The sequence below is a fragment of the Felis catus genome, chromosome F1, assembly GCF_018350175.1.
Source record: "Felis catus isolate Fca126 chromosome F1, F.catus_Fca126_mat1.0, whole genome shotgun sequence".
Classification (NCBI taxonomy): domain Eukaryota; kingdom Metazoa; phylum Chordata; class Mammalia; order Carnivora; family Felidae; genus Felis; species Felis catus.
The window spans coordinates 15,107,697-15,130,000 of record NC_058384.1 but is presented as its reverse complement, the minus strand read 5'-3'; the positions used below and the strand labels follow the sequence as shown (position 1 = coordinate 15,130,000).

The following is a 22,304-nucleotide window of genomic DNA, read 5'->3' as shown; positions in this document are numbered from 1 at the left end:
GTTTTTGAGTCTGGCATCTTGCTGACATCACCTTCTCCAGAGACGTTTTGTAATCTGAGATGAGAACTAAGGACTGAACTCCAATAGACATAGTATTAAACAGAAATCAAGAAAGAATTCATAGAGATGCATAAAGATGAGACAAAAAGGCAGAGAGAGAACCAGAAGAGAATGGTAGGCTGGAAACTAAGCTGAGAAAGGTTTTCAAGAAGTGTTTAGTTAATAATGTTAAAAACCTAAAAAGAGGTCAAATAAAATAATGACTGAGACAAGACAATTATATTTGGTATTGTAGAATGACGGGGGTAGAAGCAGTAGGTATGTAGCAATGGACAGAGTCCACCTGAGCAGAGCAGCTGCATAGAATAATCACCATGGGTATCTAAACAATGAAGGTTGAATGATATTTCATTCAAGAGTCTTTAGCAAAGGCCTGAAATATTAAGGCTTCATGAAAACATACTTGTATGTCTAAACAGAAAACCTCTAACCAAAACAATTCTAGCCAAAATGTTGTCTTCTATTTGACTTTCTCCATTTCTTAAAACACATATCTTCTGATCATGTGTCACCACTTGTTTACTGCTGCTGTTTCCAGGGATGCTTTTTATGACAAAAAATTGGAGGGCCAAAGTCTTCCTTTCTTCATCATATTAATTCCACTTAACTATCCTTATTTTCTGAACTTCCTTTTACATACCATCCTGCACTTTAAGGGCATAAGGAATTTCTACTTTGACAATATCATATTTTAAGCTCTCTCATCTAAACCCAAATGTATAAATTTATCTTTACATAAATATGTTCTTTAAGAACATAAATAACTTCTACTTTGACAATATCATATTTTCAGCTTTCTCATCTAAACCCAAACGTGTAAATTATCTTTACATATCTTATCACTCACAATTTTAAGAAACAAGCAAAGAAATGATCCTAAGGAGATCAATATGTTGAGTCTGACTACAGTAGGAGCCAGTTAATTTTGTTTTGATCCAAGGCCAGAGAATGTCCTTAGTCTCCTCAATGTATGTTTTTGGCTTATAGATTTATAAAGTATAGGACAAAATGTATGAATGGTGATAGGTAAGCTCATTCCTACTTGGAAAGATAATTCAAATTATATGTAACATTTGACTTAAGAAGGATCAATATATTCTTTCACTTACTCATTCACTCTCCCATACAAATTTATTAAGCACCCATACTATGTGAGGTATAGTGGATATAAACACAGTCCTAGTCCTTCAGGGGCTTGCAGTTTATTTTTTTTTTATTTATTTTTTTAATTTTATATATGAAATTTATTGTCAAATTGGTTTCCATACAACACCCAGTGCTCATCCCAAAAGGTGCCCTCTTCAATACCCATCACCCACCCTCTCCTCCCTCCACCCCCCATCAACCCTCAGTTTGTTCTCAGTTTTTAACAGTCTCCTATGCTTTGGCTCTCTCCCACTCTAACCTCTTTTTTTTTTTTCCTTCCCCTCCCCCATGGGTTCCTGTTAAGTTTCTCAGGATCCACATAAGAGTGAAACCATATGGTATCTGTCTTTCTCTGTATGGCTTATTTCACTTAGCATCACACTCTCCAGTTCCATCCACGTTGCTACAAAAGGCCATATTTCATTTTTTCTCATTGCCACGTAATATTCCATTGTGTATATAAACCACAATTTCTTTATCCATTCATCAGTTGATGGACATTTAGGCTCTTTCCATAATTTGGCTATTGTTGAGAGTGCTGCTATGAACATTGGGGTACAAGTGGCCCTATGCATCAGTACTCCTGTATCCCTTGGATAAATTCCTAGCAGTGCTATTGCTGGGTCATAGGGTAGGTCTATTTTTAATTTTCTGAGGAACCTCCACACTGCTTTCCAGAGCGGCTGCACCAATTTGCATTCCCACCAACAGTGCAAGAGGGTTCCCGTTTCTCCACATCCTCTCCAGCATCTATAGTCTCCTGATTTGTTCATTTTGGCCACTCTGACTGGCGTGAGGTGATACCTGAGTGTGGTTTTGATTTGTATTTCCCTGATAAGGAGCGACGCTGAACATCTTTTCATGTGCCTGTTGGCCATCCGGATGTCTTCTTTAGAGAAGTGTCTATTCATGTTTTCTGCCCATTTCTTCACTGGGTTATTTGTTTTTCGGGTGTGGAGTTTGGTGAGGCTTGCAGTTTAATATACAGACACAAATACTATTATGGAGATAGGTACAATGCACCAAGGTGAGTGAAAGAGAGCACAATTAGACTGACAACAAACTCAAGAGTTGCTTGGAAGGCAGGCCAGTTGCTCAGTCCATTTTAGATGAGCTGATCATGATTATTCCTCTTGGTAAGAATCTACTCACTGTATTTAGTTAACAGGATGTGGTTTATGGCATAGTTTATGTTACAGCATAGTATGACATACATCAGGAAACAAACATACAGGGTAATCACTCAGTGCCTACAGGGTATCTAGTAAAAGCGTGGTAATTATAAATCACTGGCAGGGTGTTACTGGGCCTCCAGTTTGGACAAGACTAATATGAGTCATGCTGTTTATACTATAGGGTTTAGGCAACATGATGAGCACAAACACTGCTCTGCTTTCTTTCTTTGGTGTTACCTCAAAGCCCTCAGCAGTCAGAATCTCACAGGAGAGAGAGGCTGGAGCATGACAGGCAGCTACGAGACCACCAGATCATTGCTGTATAATAATAATAAAAAATGTTATCAGTGTTATGATGCCTGGGCGAAAATCAATCATGAAGTTAAATATGAAGCAAAAAATTCAACATAGACTTGGCTCTGGTGATAGCTGATTCTGATTAGAGCAAGTAAAATGAAATGAACATATAGTACTTGTAAACTCAAGCCTTAGGAGCTGAATCTGGTCTGGGTGTTGCTGTGTGATGATCTAATGTAATAAGTCATCCATTCATCCATCCATCCATCCATCCATCCATCCAGTGTTCACTGAGAATCACCTATGGACCAGGCTTTAGATATGTTACAGGTGTACAGAGGTTAGAAAAAAAAATCACCACTAGATGTATAAGTAAGCAGATGATTATACTGTGGGATGGTAAATGCTAAATGATAACTATGATGATGTTTGAGAGCAAATGGAAGAAGCACTTAACTAAGATGAAAAGGTCAAGGGATGGTTTCTCTAGAAAGTAGTGCCTAGTGGAATGTTAGAGGATGACAAGAATTGGCCAGTAGAAGATTATTAAGGGGAAACAATTGGAGGGTGGTTTTGTCTAATACTGGCCTCTCTGATACAGGTACTTTTAGAGTGCCTGCAATAAGCTAGGACCCTTATTAGCCTATTTTGGGGTAAGAGCTTTCCCTGAGCAGGAAACCGGGAGAAGAAACATGCTAAGAACCCTTCTCAAGTACAAAGAAGGCTGTTATTTGTAATGGCTGGACACTTTCAGTATCAGAACAGCACTGAACCTCTTCATATAACCCTAAGACTGTCTCTTAGCTGAAGAGACTTGTAGGTATCAGAAGGAACACTTGTTACAGCTTACATATCTACTCTAAACAAATCCTCAACTCACACTTGAATAACCATTTTGTCCAGTTTTGACCTAAGGTAATAAGCTTGAGAATATAGGCACAATTCCTAATAATGTTTCTAGTGGTTGAAGCCTACCCGGACACTTTCTGCTGATTTTTTTTTTTTAACATTGTTTAGTATGTAAGAAAGAAAAAATGTTAATGTGAAAGAACTTGATTACATACTATTCTTCATATTCCTCTATATTAAAAAAAATTCCAACAATCAATTACTGCTATACCCATTCAATATGGATACCATGCATCCATTAAATATTATTTGGTGGATTACTTAAAGGCGATGCTAGGTATGCTATACTTAAGTGTAAAAAGCAACTATGTAAATATATAAAATGTATGATTTTAAATTTGCATATGTAACAAAGTATCCATTTTCTTCCCCTTCCATGTCTTACCCCTTGGTGACTGGCACAGGTATTGCTATAAGAAACAGCTCACAGTCAAGAATGCACAAATGGATGTTATGTTCTAAGATTAAGCTTCTAAGTTCAAAAAACTTGCAGATTTCACAAAGGTCAATTCACCAAATGTTATATAGCAACTTCCCTTTTCCTATACAGATAAAATGGCTAGAGTTGGGGAAAATAATTTGCAGCAAGGGAAAATATTAGGAGAACATCTGTGAGGACAAGCCTTTACACAGTCATCCAGTACGTAGGAGGCCACAGTTCCTTTTCATGTCCCGCTCCTGCCTCCCATCTCTGCAGAGTGAGGCATACATGACATTGATTTAACATGAACCTAGGCCATGTCATGGAGGAAGTAACAGGCAAGGAGTGGCTACTTACCCCCAAAAAACTGTGTGATGGGAGATAAACCTGCTTTGGGGGTACATTTATTTTCTTTATCCCCCAGTTTTACTGAGATATACTTGACATACAGCACTGTGTAAGTTTAAGGTGTACAAGCATTGATTTGATATATGCAAAATGACTACCATGTTAGTTAACACCTAAATCATGTTACCTAATTAGTATTTGTGTGTGTGTGTGTGTGTGTGTGTGTTGAGAACACTTAAGATCTACTCTTTTAACAACTTTGTAAAATGTAATACCCTATTTTTAACTATAATCACTATGTTGTGCTTTTAGATCCCCAGAATTACTCATCTTATAATTGGGAGTTTGTCCTTTTTGACCAACATTTTCCCTTTTTCCACACCACCCAACCCCTGGTAACCACCATTTTAGTCTCTGTTTCTATGAGTTTGGCTTTTTTAGATTCCACGTATATGTGAAACTGTCTTTCTTAGCATAATTCCCTCAAGGTCATCCATACTGTCACACATGACAGGACTTCCTTCTTTCTCATGGCCAAATACTATTATATATATATAGTACTGCTTATTTTTACTCATTCGTCTTTTAATGGACACTTATGTTGTTTCCATATTTTGGCTATTGTGAATAATGCTGAAAGGACATGGGAGTGCAGACATCTCTTTGAGATCTTGTTTTAATTTTCTTTGGGTATATACCCAGAAATAGGAATGCTGGTATAATAGTTCCAATTTTTTTCAGGAACCTCCATACTGTTTTCCATAGTGGCTGTACAAATTTATATTCCTACCATCAGTGCAGAAGGATTTCCATTCTCACATCCTCCCCAACACTTGTTATTTCTTGTCTTCTTGATGAAGGGTGAGGTGATATCTCATTGTAGTTTTGATTTGCATTTCCTTGATGAATAATGATGCTAACAACTTTTCATGAACCTGTTGGCCACTTTTGCATCTTCTTTGGAAAACTGTCTATACAGGTCCTCTGCCCATTTTTTAATCAGGTTTTTTGCTATGGAGTTGTGTGACTTCTTTATATATTTTGGGTATTTAACCCTTGTCAGATATATGATTCAAATATTTTCTACAATTCTGTAGGCTGTCTTTTCATTGTGTTGATGGCTTCCTTTGCTGTACAGATAATTTTATTTGATGTAGTTTCACTTGTTATTTTTTGTTGTTGTTGCATTTGCAACAACAAAACTCATTTCCAAGACTGATGTCAAGTAGCTTACTCCCTAGTGCTTTCTTCTAGAAGTTTTATGGTTTCCAGTCTTACATTCAAGTCTTCAATCCACTGTGAGTTTATTTTTGTGTGTATTGTAAGATAGTGGTCCAATTTTATTCTTTTGCATGTGGCTGTCCAGTTTTCCCAACACTGTTTATTGAAGAGACTGTTCTTTCTCCACTGTATATTCTTGGCTTCTTTGTTGTAAACTAATTGACCATATGTGTGTGAGTGGGTTTATTTCTGGGTTCTCTATTATGTTCCATTGATTTATGTGTATGTTTTTATGCTAATTTCATACTGTTTTGATTGCTAAAGCTTTATAATATAGTTTGAAATCAGGAAGTGTTTTTTTGTTTTGTTTTGTTTTGTTTGTTTTAGTGTGATGCCTCTAGCTTTGTTGTTCTTTCTTAAGATTGCTCTGGCTATTTGGGGTCTTTGTGATTATATACAAATTTTAGGATTTTTAAAAATTTCTGTGAAAGATGCCCTTGAAATTTTGAGAGGTATTATTGAATCCGTAGATTACTTTGAGCAGTATGAACGTTTAACAATATTAATACTTTCAAACCATGAGCATGGGATATTTTTCTATTTATTAGTGTCTTCAATTTTATTCATCAATACAGTTTTCAGCATACAGATCTTTCATATCCTTGGTTAAATTTATTGTTAAGTATTTTATTATTTTTGATGCAATTGTAAATACCATTGTTTTCTTAATTTCTCTTCTGATAGTTCATTGTTGGTGTTTAGAAACACAATTGATTTTTGTATATTGATTTTGTATACCGTAACTTTACTGAACTCATTTATTCTAATGGTTTTTCTGATGGATTCTTTAGGATTTTCTATACAGAATATCATGTCATCTGCAAGTAAAGACAACTTTACTTCTTTCTTTTCAATTTGGATGCCATTTATGTATGTGTGGATGTGTGTATGTATGCCTAACTGCTCTAAGACTTCTAGTACTATATTGAATAAAGGTGGTGAAAGTGGACATCCTCTTCTTATTTATTATCTTAGAAGAAAAGCTTTTAGCTTTTCACCATTCAGTATATTATTTGTGGCTTGGAATATATGGCCTTTACCATGTTGAGGTATGTTCCTTTGTATTATACTCAGTTTGTTGAGTTTTTTTTATTATTATTAAAGAATGTTAAATTTTGTCAAATGCTTTCTCTGGATCTACTGAGATAATTATAAGATTTTCATTTTTCATTTTGTTAATGTGGTCCTTTTTAAAATTTATTATTATTATTATAAGTTTGTTTATTTTGGGAGAGTGAGTATGAGCTGGGGGAGGGGCTGGGAGAGAGAAAAGAGAATTGTAAGCAGTCTTCATGCTGTCAGTGTGGAGCCCACCATGGTGCTAGATCCCACAAACTGTGAAATCATAACCTGAGCCAAAATCAAGAGTCAGATGCTCAACTGACTGCGCTACCCAATATGGTGTAGCACATTAACTGATTGTAGATTTTGAACCATTCTTACAGCTCTGGAATAAAGCCCATGGTGTGTGATCCTTTTAATGTACTGTTGAATTTGGTTTGCTAATATTTTTGAGGATTTTTTCATCTACGTTCATCAGGAATATTGCCTAAAATACTCTTTTCTTGTAGTGTTATTGTCTAGTTTTTGGCATCAAGGTAACAATGCTGGCTGTAAAATGAGCTTGGAAGTGTTTCCTCCTCATCTATTTTTTTTTTAATTTCTAATGTTTATTTACTTTTTTGAGAGAGAGACAGAGTGCAAGTGGAGGAGAGGCAGAGAGAGAAGGAGACACAGAATCCGAAGCAGGCTCCAGGCCCTGAGCTGTCAGCACAGAGTCTGACGCAAGGGTTCGAACCCACAGACGGTGAGATCATGACCTGAGCCGAAGTCGGATGCTTAACCAACTGAGCCACCCAGGTGCCCCTCCTCCTCATCTATTTTTTAAAGGAGTTTGAGAATGATTGATATTAATTCTTTAAATGTTTGGTAGAATGCAACAGTAAAGCTATCTGGTCTTGAACATCCCTTTGTTGGAAGGTTTTGTATTCAATCTCCTTACTAGTAATTGGTCTTTTCAGATATTTTATTTCTTCATTATTCAGTCTTGTTATAACTGTATGTTTATAAAAATTTGTCCATTGTACAATTTGTTACCAATTGTTTGTAGTTGTTTCTTAGGATCCTTTGTATTTTTTATGGTATCCATTTATATTTCTACTTATCTGAGTTCTCTCTCTTCTTTTCCTGGTTAGTCCAACTAAAAGTTTTCTGTTTTGTCTGTTTTATCTTATTTTCATTGTAATTGCTCCTCCTGTAATTTTTTCCTCCTGCTAAATTTGGGCTTACTTTGTTCTCTTTAAAGTTATTTAAGGTGCAAAATTAGGTTGTTTATTGAGAGCTTTCTTTTTTCTCGGTATGCACGTTCCACTGGTTGTTCAGGACCGTGTTGTTTAATCTCCATGACTTTTGAATTTTCTAGTTCTCTATGTCTGGTTTCTTAACATTGTAGTCAGAAGAGATACTTGATACAGTTTTAATCTTCTTAAATGTATTAAGACTCTTTCTGTGGCCTACCAGATGATCTTGAGAATGTCCCATGTTTGCTTGAGAAGAATGTGTAACCTACTGGTGCTGAATGTTCTGTAAATGTCTATTAGGTCCATCTGGTCTAATGTGTAGTTTAAGACTGATGTTTCCTTGTTGATTTTCTGTTGAGATGATCTATCCATTGTTGAAAGCAGGGTACTGAAGTCCCGTGCTATTATTTTGTCACTGTTTACTTCTCTCTTCATGTCTGTTAGTATTTGCTTCATATATTTTAGGTGTTTCATGTTGGGTACACAAAAATTTATAAATCTATCCTTTTGATAAATTGGCCTTTTACCAGTATATAATGACCTTCATTATCTCCTATTACAACGTTTGGCTTAATATTTATTTTATTAAAATAATAAAAATAAAAGTATTTTATTCTGCTTTCTTTTGGCTTTCATCTCTATGGAACATCTTTTTCCACCCCTTCACTTTCAGTCTGTGTATGTGCTTAAAACTTAAGAGAGTTTCTATTTTTTTTTAAATTTTAATTGCAGTATAGTTAACATACAGTGTAATATTAGTTTTGGGGGGTACAATATAGTGATTCAACAATTCTATATATTATTCAGTGATCTTCATGATAACTGTACTCTTAATCCCCTTCACCTCTTTCACCCATCCCTCCCCAACTCCCCTCTGGTAACCACCTGTTTGTTCTTTATATTTAAGAGTCTGTCTTTCTGTCTCTTTTTTTCCTTTGTTCATTTGTTTCTTAAATTCCATGTATGAGTGAAATCATATGGTATGTGTCTTTCTCTGACTTATTTTGCTTAGCCTTATACTCTGTAGCTCAATGCATGTAGTTGCAAGTGGCAAGATTTCATTCTTTTTTATTGCTGAGTAATATTCCATTGTACGTATATACCATATATCCTTTATCTATTTATTTAATAGACACTTGGGATGCTTCCACAATTTGGCTATTGTAAATAATGCTGCAATAAACACAGAGGTGCATATATCTTTTTGAATTAGTGTTTTCGTATTCTTTGGGTAAGTATTCAGCAGTGGAATTACTGAGTCACATGGTAATTCTATTTTTACTTTTTTGAGCAAACTCCATTCTGTTCTCCACAGTGGCTGCACCAGTTTGCATTCCCACCAACAGTGCACGAGGGTTTCTTTTCTCCACATGTTTGCCAACATGAAGTGAGTCTCTTGTAAACAGCATATAGATGAGTCTTGTTTTTTTAATCTGCTCATCAAGTCTATGTGTTTTAATTGGAGAATTGAGTACATTTATTTATTTATTAAATATATGAAATTTATTGTCAAATTGGTTTCCATACAACACCCAGTGCTCATCCCAAAAGATGCCCTCCTCAATACCCATCACCCACCCACCCCTCCCTCCCACCCCCCATCAGCCCTCAGTTTGTTCTCATTTTTTAAGAGTCTCTTATGCTTTGGCTCTCTCCCACTCTAACCTCTCTTTTTTTTTTTTCCTTCCCCTCCCCCATGGGTTTCTGTTAAGTTTCTCAGGATCCACATAAGAGTGAAAACATATGGTATCTGTCTTTCTCTGTATGGCTTATTTCACTTAGCATAACACTCTCCAGCTCTGTCCACGTTGCTACAAAGGGACATATTTCATTCTTTCTCATTGCCACATAGTACTCCATTGTGTATATAAACCACAATTTCTTTATCCATTCATCTAATATATTTTAAGGAATTATTTTTAGGTATGGACTTACTATTCCCATTTTGTTAACTTTTTTTCTAGTTGCTTGTTCCTTGCTTCCTCTCTTCCTTCATGGTTTGATGACTCTCTTTAGTGGTATGCTTAGATTTCTCTTTTTCTTGATATATGTGCTAAAGGCTTTTGCTTAGTATGTTCCACTGGGTTTACATAAAACTCTGATATTTATAACAGTCTTTCAAAAGATATAACAACTTTGAACATATACAACAGCTCTACATTTATACACTACCTCCCCACCATTTTATGTTTGATGACACAATTTACATCTTTGTACATTGTGTATTCATTAATAAATTATTATAGTTATCACTTTTACTATTTTTGTTAACCTTCGTACTAGAATCATAAGTGATTTACCCACTATTATTATGACATTAGATTATTCTGAATTTATCTATATATTTACCTTTACCATTTGATATGTTTTCTTGCTGTGAATTCATGTTTTTTTGTTTGGTCTTGAAGAACTACCTCTGAAATTTCTTGTAAGGCTGGTCTATTGTGATGAAATCCTCTGGCTTTACTTGTCTGTCAAACTTTATCTGTCCTTCAATTCTGAAGGACAATTTTGCCAGGTATACTATCCTTGGTTGGCTGGGTTTTTTGTTTTGTTTTGTTTGTTTTTCTTTCAGCACTTTGAATATATCATGCCACTTATTTCTGGCCTGCAAAGTTTCTGTTGAAAAATCTGCTTATAGTATTTTGGGGGTTTCCTTATATGTAACAAGTTGCTTTTTATTGCTTTTAAGAGGTTTTCCTTGTCGTTAACTTCTGACAATTTAATTATAATGTGTTTACTGTGGATCTCTTTGAAGTCACCTTGTTTGGAAGTCTCTGGGCTTCCTGCTTCTGGATGTTTGTTTCTTTTCCTGGGTTAGGGAAATTTTCAGCCACTTTTCCTTTGAATAAGCTTTCTCTCCTTCTTTCTCTCTTCCTCTTCAGGGCCCTCTGTAATGTGTATATTGTTATGCTTCATGTTGTCCCATAAGTTCCATCATTGTTTTTCATTTTGATTCTCTGATTGGATGAATTCCACTGCCCCATCTTTAGTTTATTGATCCTTTCCTCTTCTTGATATAGTCTACTGTTATACCCTCTATTGAATTTTTCAATGCAGTTATTGTATACTTTAGTTGTGTGATTTCTGCTTGATATTTTCTTACATTTTCTCTTTGTTGAGATTCTCACCTTGTTTATGGATTGTTCTCCTGACCTTGTTTAGCATATTTATGACCATTATTTTGAGCGTTCTATTATTTAACTCACTTATCTTTATTTCATTAAGGTCTATTTCTGGAGTTTTGTCTTGTTCTTTTGTTTGAAACATATTCCGTTGTTTCTTCATTTTCCTTGGCTCTCTGTGTTGGTTTCTGCACATCTGATACAAAAACCACCTCTCCCACTCTTGACAGAGTGGTCTCATGTAGGGAAGGAACCTTGTTAATCAGCCCAGCTTAGTTCTTGGTTGTCTCTCAAATATTTGTGAGTTCCCAATACGAAAGCGTTCTTGGCGCCTCCCTGTATTTGAAGATATGCCTATACCAACCTAGGTTCAAGTCAATTGGAAGCTGGACCCTTAGGCAGCAGCTGGGAAAATATGTAGTTAGACCCCATTGTTAGCTAAAATGCAAAGGGAGATACTCAAATCAGAAGGCAGAAAGTTATCAGTAGAAAGGAGGAGGGAGAAGGACAAAAGCAGGAAAGGAATGTATTTTGCTCTGCAGAAACAGCGGTTCCCACCAAGGACATGCCCAGCTAGATATTTCATCTGATAGGCTCTTGCTAAGTGTTTCACCTGGGAGCACCTTATGTGAGCTATGTAGAACTGAGAACCTATATAGAAGCCCTTCACATTCCTGCCCCATTATCCTGAAGTTATCTGTAGCTCATTATAATACTAAGATCTCCTCCGATGGGTGGGGTTTTCTGCCATTTTTGAACATACAATGTATTCACTAGCACATTGATTTGCTAGGTATGTGCAATAATCAAATTGCCTAAAAATTTGTATAAGTTCCTTAACATATAATGCAAGCTCTCTGCCCCCACTTCCTAATTCACTGAATAATAGCTTACTGTACTAACTCCATGGGGAGACAGTGCTTTGAAAGCTATCTTCTGTCTCCTTACTTGTAACAAGTAATAAAAAATTTTTTGCTTTCACACTTCCTTGGGTTGTGTTTAACATAATGCACCCTAAGCAGTAAGCCCCTTGAGCTCAGTTACACCTTCCTTCTAGGGAAATTGGGAGATGGGCATTTTTGCCTGCTCTCTCTGCATCTGGCCCAGGTGAAAGTCAACGGGGGTTGCTTCTGTGTCCATTAAGAATGCCTTGTTTGCCACAGTCTTATGGGATTCATGAATGCAAGTTCCACTGGCTATGAGAGCAGGGTGATCCAGAAGCTCATCCCTTGGGCAGCAGGCACAAAAGCTGGGGCACCAGTCATGTGTACAAGCTTCATTCAGGGAGATACCAGAGATTCAGGAGATACTTCGTATGAACAAGAGGGAGAGGGCAGGAGATGTGTTCATAAGTTTCCCTGGTCTCTGGGGCAGATCTCAGTGAGCTCTTAGCAGCATGCTAAATTAGATAATTGATCCTCGAGCAGCAGCCTTTAAAGTATTGAAATCAACCTTTCTCAGGGCAAGGCTGGGAGGTGGGCATTTTTATCTGCTCACTCTGCACTGAGCTCTGTGGGGATAGCTGGTTGAGAACTGTTTCTTTGTTTGCTAGAGTTCTGTGAGAATTGTGAATTGAAGATCCACTGGTTGTCAGAGCCAGGTACTCCAGAGTTAGGTGGTAGCAGCTAAAGCTGAGATGAAGGTATATGTATTAGCTCCTTCCTGGGAGATACTGGTGACTTGAAGGAGGCAAGAGGGATAAGGTGGGGATACCTCCACTGGCTTCCCTGGTCTCTGAAGAGGATGGCAGTCAACTTCTAAATGTGTACTAAAAAAGAGGCCTGACCCTCAAGCAGTGCCTTTTATTATTAATAGACTCTTTTCAGAGAAAGACTGAGAGGTGGACATGTCTTTGCTTCTGCTAAACCCTGTGGTATAGCTGTAGGAGTCCTCTAGAGCCTGTTAACAATTGTTTATTTTTTGGTATTGGTCTTGTGGGTCTCTGGATGCAAGCCCCAGTGGCTTCAAAGTGAGGCGTTTTGAAGGACCATCCTTGGGTGGGAGTCATCAAATTTGGGGTGCTAAACGTGGAGTCCAAACCCTTCACTCCTCATGGAAGAGCTGGGAGTTGAGCGTTCTGTCCCAATTGTATATTCCTATCATAGGGATGGGGTTTATGATGACAGTATGTCTCAGCTTTTCCCACCAGTTTCAATATGGTAACCAATATTCAATGTGTAGAAGTTGCTCAGATAGCTTCCAGATTTCTTTCAGAGGGAATTGCTTTATGTGTAGCTGTGCACTTGATGTGTATGGGGGAGGGGGTAAGTTCAGGAGCCTCCTATGTCACTGTCTTGACTAGCACTGAACACTTTAAAAGTAAGTAATTACTTAGAGAAATACTAGTAGTTCATCAAGAGTTTTAAGTAGTGTCCACAGTTCCCTTATTGGAAAAATGAGGGAGTTAAAGTAATCATTTCCAGCTTTTACATTCTAGGCTTGCAAGGTGACAAAAGAACATCCTAAGGATCCCATCTGTACACTCACATACTAGACTCAAAAGTATCTAAATTCTCTGCTATGTCATTTAGATATGTGAACACAGCAACTAAATAAATAGTTTACCAACTTGGCTACTTTATGGTTCTATTCATTTCCCATCATAAATTAATGTGTGTGGTGTGTGTGTGTGTATGTGAGTGTGCATGAAACGAACAGAAACCTCTTTGAAACAGAGAATAAAATAAAATAAATACTAAGTATGAAGTGGTCTGGTGAATTCAATTTCAAAGGCAGGAAAGCATCCTAACCATCTCACATTTGTATAAGGTTTTAGAGTTTTCAGACCTAGAATCTGGAATTCTTGACCTCTTGTTTGGGTTCTATATACTTATCAAAGTACTTTCCTGAAGCTCTTTCTCCTATCTCATAACACAGCAGAACAACACTAGCTGGGAAGGTCTGGCTTCCCCATGTCCCCCAGCTCCAGCCACTATGCAAGACTGAGGTGGATAAATTGCAGCAGGACTTGGAAAAGGGAAAAGATGGAGCCAGAGCCATTTCTCCTTTCCTCAGCTGATTCACTTCAGAAGTCCATGCCATTTAGTTTTCTTATCCCTCCACTCACTGGCAAACCACATGCTTTATGGGTTCATAGAAATACAATTGGTGGTGAATTTACATACTCCCTACCTTGAACCTAAGATAGTCTTACCCATAGGTTGACTTCAAATCAGTATGGTTGAGTCCTTATTATGAGCTACTCAACTCCTATTTAAAAGACAGAAAGTCCTCAATAAATGTTAGCTGTTATTGCTGTTGTGATTTCTGTCAATATTACTATCAGTAGGATCTTCATACCAGTCTTTGTGCTTTCAGCACATTTATGAATGACTCTAACAGTTGTTGAGATAATCTGTCATCTTTTCTACAGTAACTGTCCTACTGTCTTCTCTTTGAACCTTCTGGGACCTCTATTTTCTTCTACATTGAAACTACCACAACTAACCTACAATTCTACGAGGCTCTAAGTTTCTTTTTTAATTAATACTCCCTCTGGCTCTGTGTTTGCCCATAAACTTTATTATTACTACTCTCATCCTTAAATGAAGGGTAAAATTTAAAACAGATGCATGCTATACATACAGTGTTAGAATGTAAAGAGATTTTCTTCTCTCAATTGACATCATTTTCTGCTAAGAAAAACTGAACACCATGGGTAAAGTACATGACTGGAAATACTTGTGATATTCCCACCACAATGAATATCTTTATCCTAATTTAAAATTTGATTCACATTTGGTTCCATCTGCAAACCTGAGTCATTTTGAGGTAAGAAGAAATAAAAGAAAGAATATGAAATTGAATACACAGCAAAAATAATGTCTGTTTAAAAAGATATTATTATTTACTAATTATTTACTAAGAGGTTTCCCTTCAAAAGGTATATTAGATGTCATATTCAGAAGTCGAGCACTTCTGAACATCCTTAACAGGATCTGCATCCTTAACATTGTTAATTGTTTCTGAGTTTAAAATCCTTCTCCTACCAAAGGAGTTAAACGGACCTGGATTTGAATTTGTAGTTTTGTGACAGTGGTTAAGTTGTTAACATCTCTTAACCTCAATGTTCTCATTCACAGAATGTGACTAACATGGGCTCCTATGTAATGCTGTTGTGAGGATTGAAGGAATCTAACAATGCATGTGAGAGTTTACTCTTTAAACACAGTGCCTAGAAGAGAGCAGGCTTTTAATACATATCTGTTTCCTTGTTTTCACTCTTCATAATTTTCTATCTTCTTTTTCTATGGCTTACATTTGAAATCAGCACTCAGTGATGTTGCAATCAGAGAGGGTGGTGTCTGACATGATCTGTGAATGCACAGGAGGAGGGACCAGAAGAGGATGTAAGAGGCTCTGTACGTGTAGGGAGGAGAATATCCTTATTTTCAGCCAAAAATACTTCCTTTAGGCTTTACTGGGTGACAAAAACTCTGAAGTGATTTGGGGCCTTATCTTAGTATAATATTCATAGCTAACTCCTCAGGGTTGTTTGTTCTTTATTTAGCAAATGGAAACTGCCTGATACCTTCAGTTGGCGCCATTTCATCAAGCAACATTCCACAGTGTTGTTTGTGATCCAGTGTTTTTTCCATTGGCACACCAGCCTGAGATTTCCTCTTTATGGTAGGACATCCTACTGTATTCATGGTTAGCGTCACTGAACCGGATAGACGAGTCCCTTGGCCTGAACAACTCTAGATGCTTTGCCAGTTCTCACCTGAATTAACTGGTAACTCTGGGGAAGTTATGTAAAATCACACACAAGAAGTGAAAATTATCTTGAAATGGAACATATATGTTCCATGCCAAGTTGGGAAGGATCAAATGTAAAAAAAAAAAATCAGACAACAGATTTCTTAAGATAAGAGATCCTGTCTTACTTCTGATGTCTCCACTGCCAAGTAAAGTGCCTGAGAAGCCATAAGACTACACACACGCACACGCATGCACGACGCACACACACACACACACACACACACACACACTTGCACATACATTCAGTATATATTTATACATTATACTATAATACACATTTATATATCATGCTGTTTCAAAAACTATCAATATATACCAAAACCCACTCATATTATATATTAATATATTTACTGAAGTGTAATTATTTAACTTAGGAGAATGGTATGAGGTTTTTTTCATCTGGTCAACCTCTCTCTTTTCAGGTATGTATCTCAGCCCAGATATTGCCTCCCTTTTATAAACTTCCCCTTACCCTTAATAAGGTCAGATATTTTGTTCTCATCCTACTATCAAACTTTTTTTCTGCAATGGCTTTGTATATTTGTCTTTTTCCCGAGGCACCTGCAAAATGTAAATCAATCCAGACAAAAAAGCAATATAAAATTTGAACAATTACTTCCTACTTGGAATCTTGACTGAAAATAGATTTCCATTATGCAAAATGGCACATCAGTTCCTATTTAAAACCATCAAACATCGCCTTAGAAGCCATAATGAATGAACATTGCTGTTAAATCATATCTTGCCCAAAAGATTACACAGATCACCAGAGAAGCATGAAGTTTGCATACCTATCAACCTAACTGAAATAAGAGGGTCTTAATGTTCCTGAGACTAAGCATTTCTCAAATCTCCTGGATTTCTTTGGGTAGCTCTGGCAAAGAGGATATATTCTTCCCTTTACTTTTCTACTTGGTCTCCCCATTTGACAAACTACTACATGCCAGTTCCACCAGCAGAGAATGGTCATTATGTTTACTGCATTAAACATCCAACTGTGACATGTATTCATACAGAAATCTACATGACACTTTATCTTCTGGTTTTCCATTTTTATCACTGACCTTACATGATTCAATTTAGATGTTGTGGTTCATGGCTAGATTTGTTGGTTTTGGCAATGGGAACCTAAATGAATAAAGAAAGTTCGTGGCTTTTCTAATATGAAATGATTCTAAAATATAACAAAAGGACATATTTTTCCCTCCTTTTCATTTAGAAAACATTATTGAATGTCTTCTATGTTCCAAGTACAATGTTAAGAACTTGATAACTGATGGAAAAGTATTTCCACAGTGTCTGCAGCCGTTCACATTCCCATCAATAGTGCACAAGGATTCCTTTTTCTCCATATCCTCACCAACACTTGTTTCTTATTTTTGACTTTAGCCATTCTGACAGGTGTGAGGTGATATCTCATTATAGTTTGGACTTGCATTTCCCTGATGATGAATGACGTTGAGCATCTTTCACATGTCTGTCAGGCATCTGTATGTCTTCTTTGGAGAAATGTCTGTTCATGTCTTCTGCCCTATTTTTTTCATTGGATTATTTGTTTTTTGGGTGTTGAGTTTTATAAGTTCTTTATGTATTTTGGATACTAACCTTTTATCAGATATGTCATTTGTAAATACCTTTTCCCATTCCATAGGTTGCCTTTTAGTTTTGTTGATTGTTTCTTTCACTGTGCAGAAGGTTTTTATTTTGATGTAGTCCCAATAGTTTATGTTTGCTTTTATGTCTCTTGCCTCAGGATACATATCTAGAAAACTGCTGCTATGGCCAGTGTCAAAGAAATTACTGCCTGTGCTCACTTCTAAGATTTTTATTGTTTCAGGTCTCACATGTAGGTCTTTAATCCACTTTGAGTTTGTGTATGGTATAAGAAAATGGTCCAGTTTCATTTTTTTGCATGTAGCTGTCCAGTTTGTTGAACCATTTGTTGTCAACATCATTTTTTTCCACTGGATATTCATTCCTCCCTTGTCGAATATTAATTAACCATATATTTGTGGGTTTATTTCTGGGTTTTCTATTCTGTTCTAGTCATCTATATATTTGTTTTTGTGCCAGTACCATACTGTTTTGATTACTGTAGCTTTGTAATACAACTTGAAGTCTGGAATTGTGATACTTGAAGTTTTATTTTTCTTTTTCAAGATTGCTTTGGCTATTTGGGGTCTTTTGTGGTTCCATACAAATTGTAGGACTGTTTGTTCTAGTTCTGTGGAAATGTTGTTGGTATACTGATAGGATTGCATTAAATCAGCTTTCTTGCTAATCTTGCTTTTGGTGGTATAGATATTTTAACATTATTTGTTCTTCCAACCTGTGAGCATGGAATGTCTTTCCATTCCTTTTATAGTCTTGAATTTCTTTTATCAATGTTTTATAGTTTTCAGAGTACATATCTTTTACCTCTTTGGTTAAGTTTATTCCTAGATAAAGATTTTATTGTTTTTGGTGCAACTGCAAATTGGATTGTTTTCTTAATGGTCACTTTCACGTGGTTTCACTTTCTGCTGCTTCATTAGTGTATAGGGATGCAACAGATTTCTGTACATTGATTTTGTATCCTGTGACTTTACTGAATTCATTTATCAGTTCCAGTAGTTTTTTGGCAGAGTCTTTAGGATTTTCTCTATATAGTATCATGTCATCTGCAAATAGTGAAAGAAGGAAAACATAATTCGAATTTAAACAATTTTCTAGACCATCCTAATTAGGATTGTTTTTAGTTCCTTAGGACGATCTGGAGATACATATGAGAAGTCTCTGTATATATTTTAGCATTTATTGTACATATAATATATAAATGTATAAATATGTATGTTATATATATTTATGTATAATGAACTGTACATAATTCTCTTTACAAAGTATTTATTAATCTTAACAGATACTGTTGCTACTTTTTAAAAATTCTAAGTTTAAGACCCTATTTATGTATCATGTCTATTTTCTACCTACCTACCTACCTACCTACGTACCATCTATGTAACTTCAAGCCAAATGTGCCCTATTTGTCATTAGATGAATAATCTGATATCTAGAGTAGGCAAAATCAGTTGTGCAGTATTCCTCACTGAGTTCTGGTATATTGAACATTTCTGACTAAAAATGCTACACCATACACTATCACGAGGAGAAAGTCATGGTAAATAATGTATAAAGGAACGTGATGAGGACTGCAGACCCGAGTGATACAGGGTTTTGGAGGGAATCTGATGTCCATTTAATATTTTCTCACAGATTTTAATACACATCCCACTCTATTTACTCCACACAGCAACCACCTGGCATATATTTTGGCATAGAGAGGTAGGAAAATATGAGTTTTGGAATCCAAAAGATGGGGATTCAATCCCTGCTCTATCAGGATGGGCAAGTGATTTATCCTCTGGAATGCCAGTCTCTTCATTCTTACATATGGAGATGTCCATACAGGGCTGCTTGACATGCAAATGCAATCATTTGTGCACACAGAAGATACATAATAGGTTCCCAATTCATTTTGGTATAATGTGGTCAATAACAGAACCAGAGCCAACTTTCCAAATATGTAATTCATTTGAATTCAAAACCATGAAGACAGTTAAAATAGCTTAATAAAGCATATCTTGCATGCTTTTTTTTAAATCTGAAAAATGTAGGAAGAAGATTTTCTTTTATAAGTTTTTCTGAAATTCCTCACTTTGCAGCTCTTGAATAAGTGCTATTAGATCCACTCAAAAATTTGGTATTTTGCCTTTGTTCATATTGAGCTTTTAAAAAGTTTTCTAACTTTTGCTGATGTTTACACCTCTGAATATTCATCAGGTTTTACGGCTCACTCAGGAAAAATCTCCCTCTTTTCTTCTCTCAATCCATTTCCAACCTGGCTCCTCAACTATTTTATCTAGATTTTCTGTTCTCTGGGGCTCTGTCCTCTAGTATTCATCTGGGCACCTGCTTTCCTACATTTAAGGTTTTAATTTAGTTGGGTGGCAAAATCCCTCAACACCTGTGACTGTTTGTATCCCCCAAAGTTCTTAGCAGAGTAACAGGCTGACAGTAAATGTTCAACATGCTTTTGTTGCTTGTACTTAACTAAAAAAAAAAATCTTATTCTAAGTATGTGAGCCAGTGGCAAGTTATGAATACAAAAGCTTGAGTTTGGTGCTCTTGTACCTCTTGTCAAATCCTAAGATGTCACATGTGAGATGTGAATTTTATAGTTGACACCAAAAAGGTACCAATGGTGACTCATTGCTCCAAAATTTCAAAAGGCCTTCCCTACTATCACTTGTCCTAACTTGAAATTCCTTCATTTCTGAACCCTGTTTCATGAAAAGAAGACTTGGAATGTATTCTTCTTGAGATAAGCATGTTACCTTTCTTGAGATAATTTCATTAGGTTAAAATAATTATTGAGGATATAGCAGAGCCCAACCTTGGCTAAGGGCAGAAGAAGGAACTGGATTTTATTTGGAGCAGTTCCTTATTTGAGTAAATGTTTACTGAAGTAAGCAGAGGCATTTCCATCTAAAACTTGGAGAGGAGACAGGAGAAGGGGAAGTTCAGAGAGGCAGGAGGCTACATTTTCAGGAGTCAATTTTAAACTCTGTGCCTGTGCATTACAGACAAAACAGTATAGGAGTTCTAGGTACAATGTACCGTTCTTCTTCTAGGGTCATTATTCATCTCTGCATCTCAACATCTAGTACAGTCACAGAAACACTTGTACTGAAAAATTGTTCCTGTGTGACTCTGGACTTCTCCAGAGATAGTTTATTGATCAAGGTAAAACAGAGGACCAAGTTAAAAATGTGACCACATAGTGGGAAATCTTGTTACAAAAAGAAGGTACTAAAAGAAGTTTAGGTGACATAACAGTTTCCCTGAGCTCAGGTTCTCTTTCCACTGGACCCAGCCATTGGTGGTGTGATCCACCACTCAACCTCTATTATCCTCACTCAGCTTCCTCTTTCAAAAATGAGGATCTTAAATCTCTACTCTTTCCCCCCTCACTTGAAAAAAAAAATCTTTGATTCCTCGTATTAAAAAACATTTCTCCAAAATACTTTCATTTAAACTCCTTTTATTTAAATGAACGTCAGTTGAATTAACCCCCTCATAAATATTTCTTTTAAATCATTCTTTTCTAGGATTTTATGATGGACTCAGTCTTGAAAATCTCTAAGAGGGGGAGAAAAGAGAGAAACTGTTAAAGAACATCTCATATGCGCCAAATTTTTCATATTTATTTCATTCTCAAGCCTTATGAAATGGAAATTTTCTCCACTTTTAAATGTAAGAACACAGCCATATAGCATGCTGCAGGCCAGGTAAGGGATGGGAAGCTCCAGGCTCCCCTCCCAGATTCGATTTAAAAATCCATGTTCTTTCTAGTACTTGGTTGATGCCGGCATTCTGTAAAAAAGGTAGGTATTCCATTTAACAGATGGAAAGACTGAGTTACTGAGAACCAGGGACTTCCTAGGTTTCATAGTAATCAGCATTTCTGGTGCCAGGCAGAAACTCAAATATTTTGGAGTAGAGAGTAAGTTCACATCACAGGGTGTAGGAAAATATTTTTTTGTATGATAACTTTGATGCCAGCATTGAATTTTCAGGGTTTTAAAGTGATGAAATTTGAGAGAGCTGAGCTTGTTGTATTTATATTTTTTAAAGGCATTACATTGTTTTAATTCTTAATTGTTTTCTAACTGGGATAAATTTGTAGAATAAACTGATAGACTCTGACTCTGCTTAGCTTTAGTTTTCAACTCAAATAAGGGAGTGAAGTGCAGCATTGCTATAATTATGGTCTCTAAATGTGTAAGGTTCCAGATATACTCTATTATTTCACAGCATGTGCAAAGCTGAGATAAACACTGGGCTTTCCAAAAATCACACTTACAGAACAACTAATTGTAATCTACCTTTGTTCTGCTTGTAGAACTTGTCTCAGGATATGCTAACTGATTTCTTATGTTACACAAAGAGCCTTTAAAAAAAAGAGTTTACTTTGTCACAGTTGAAAAAATACAAAAGTCACATAAAAGTATATTTTAGCTAACTGCAAAAAAAAAAAAAAAAAAAGAAATTCTAGTACTTCAGTTGTTTACCAGAGACTATTTCAAAATGAACATATTTTATGTGTAAGAAATTGATAAAATTCTTTATTTTTTCCAAATATATCCTAGCCTCCCAAGCTCCCCAACTCCTGCCTTACACATACATAGCATCTAGAACATGATAGGACTTGATCTTGAACTTTATTTCTTCTTATAAAAGTAATTTTCCTATCTGAAAATAATTTGTAATGCTGTACAGCACTGTACTTCCTCATGCTTTAGGAAAGAATTTTTTTCCTCTGAATTTCCTTGTGTTGGTTTTTTCATCCTGCCTGTGTTGGCTTTAAGCCTTCTGTTCCTTTCAGTGCATTTGGTCTGGTGCCAAACGAGAGTCAGCACTTAGCCCAAAAGTATCATTTTCC

General features: G+C 36.3%; 1 long non-coding RNA gene across 3 annotated transcripts in view; it reads right to left on the bottom strand.

The window, feature by feature from the left end:
• The window catches only part of LOC123382735, a 543,574-nt gene that overhangs the window by 193,020 nt on the left and 328,250 nt on the right, over positions 1-22,304 (bottom strand). The gene's annotated exons all lie outside the window — the stretch shown is intronic.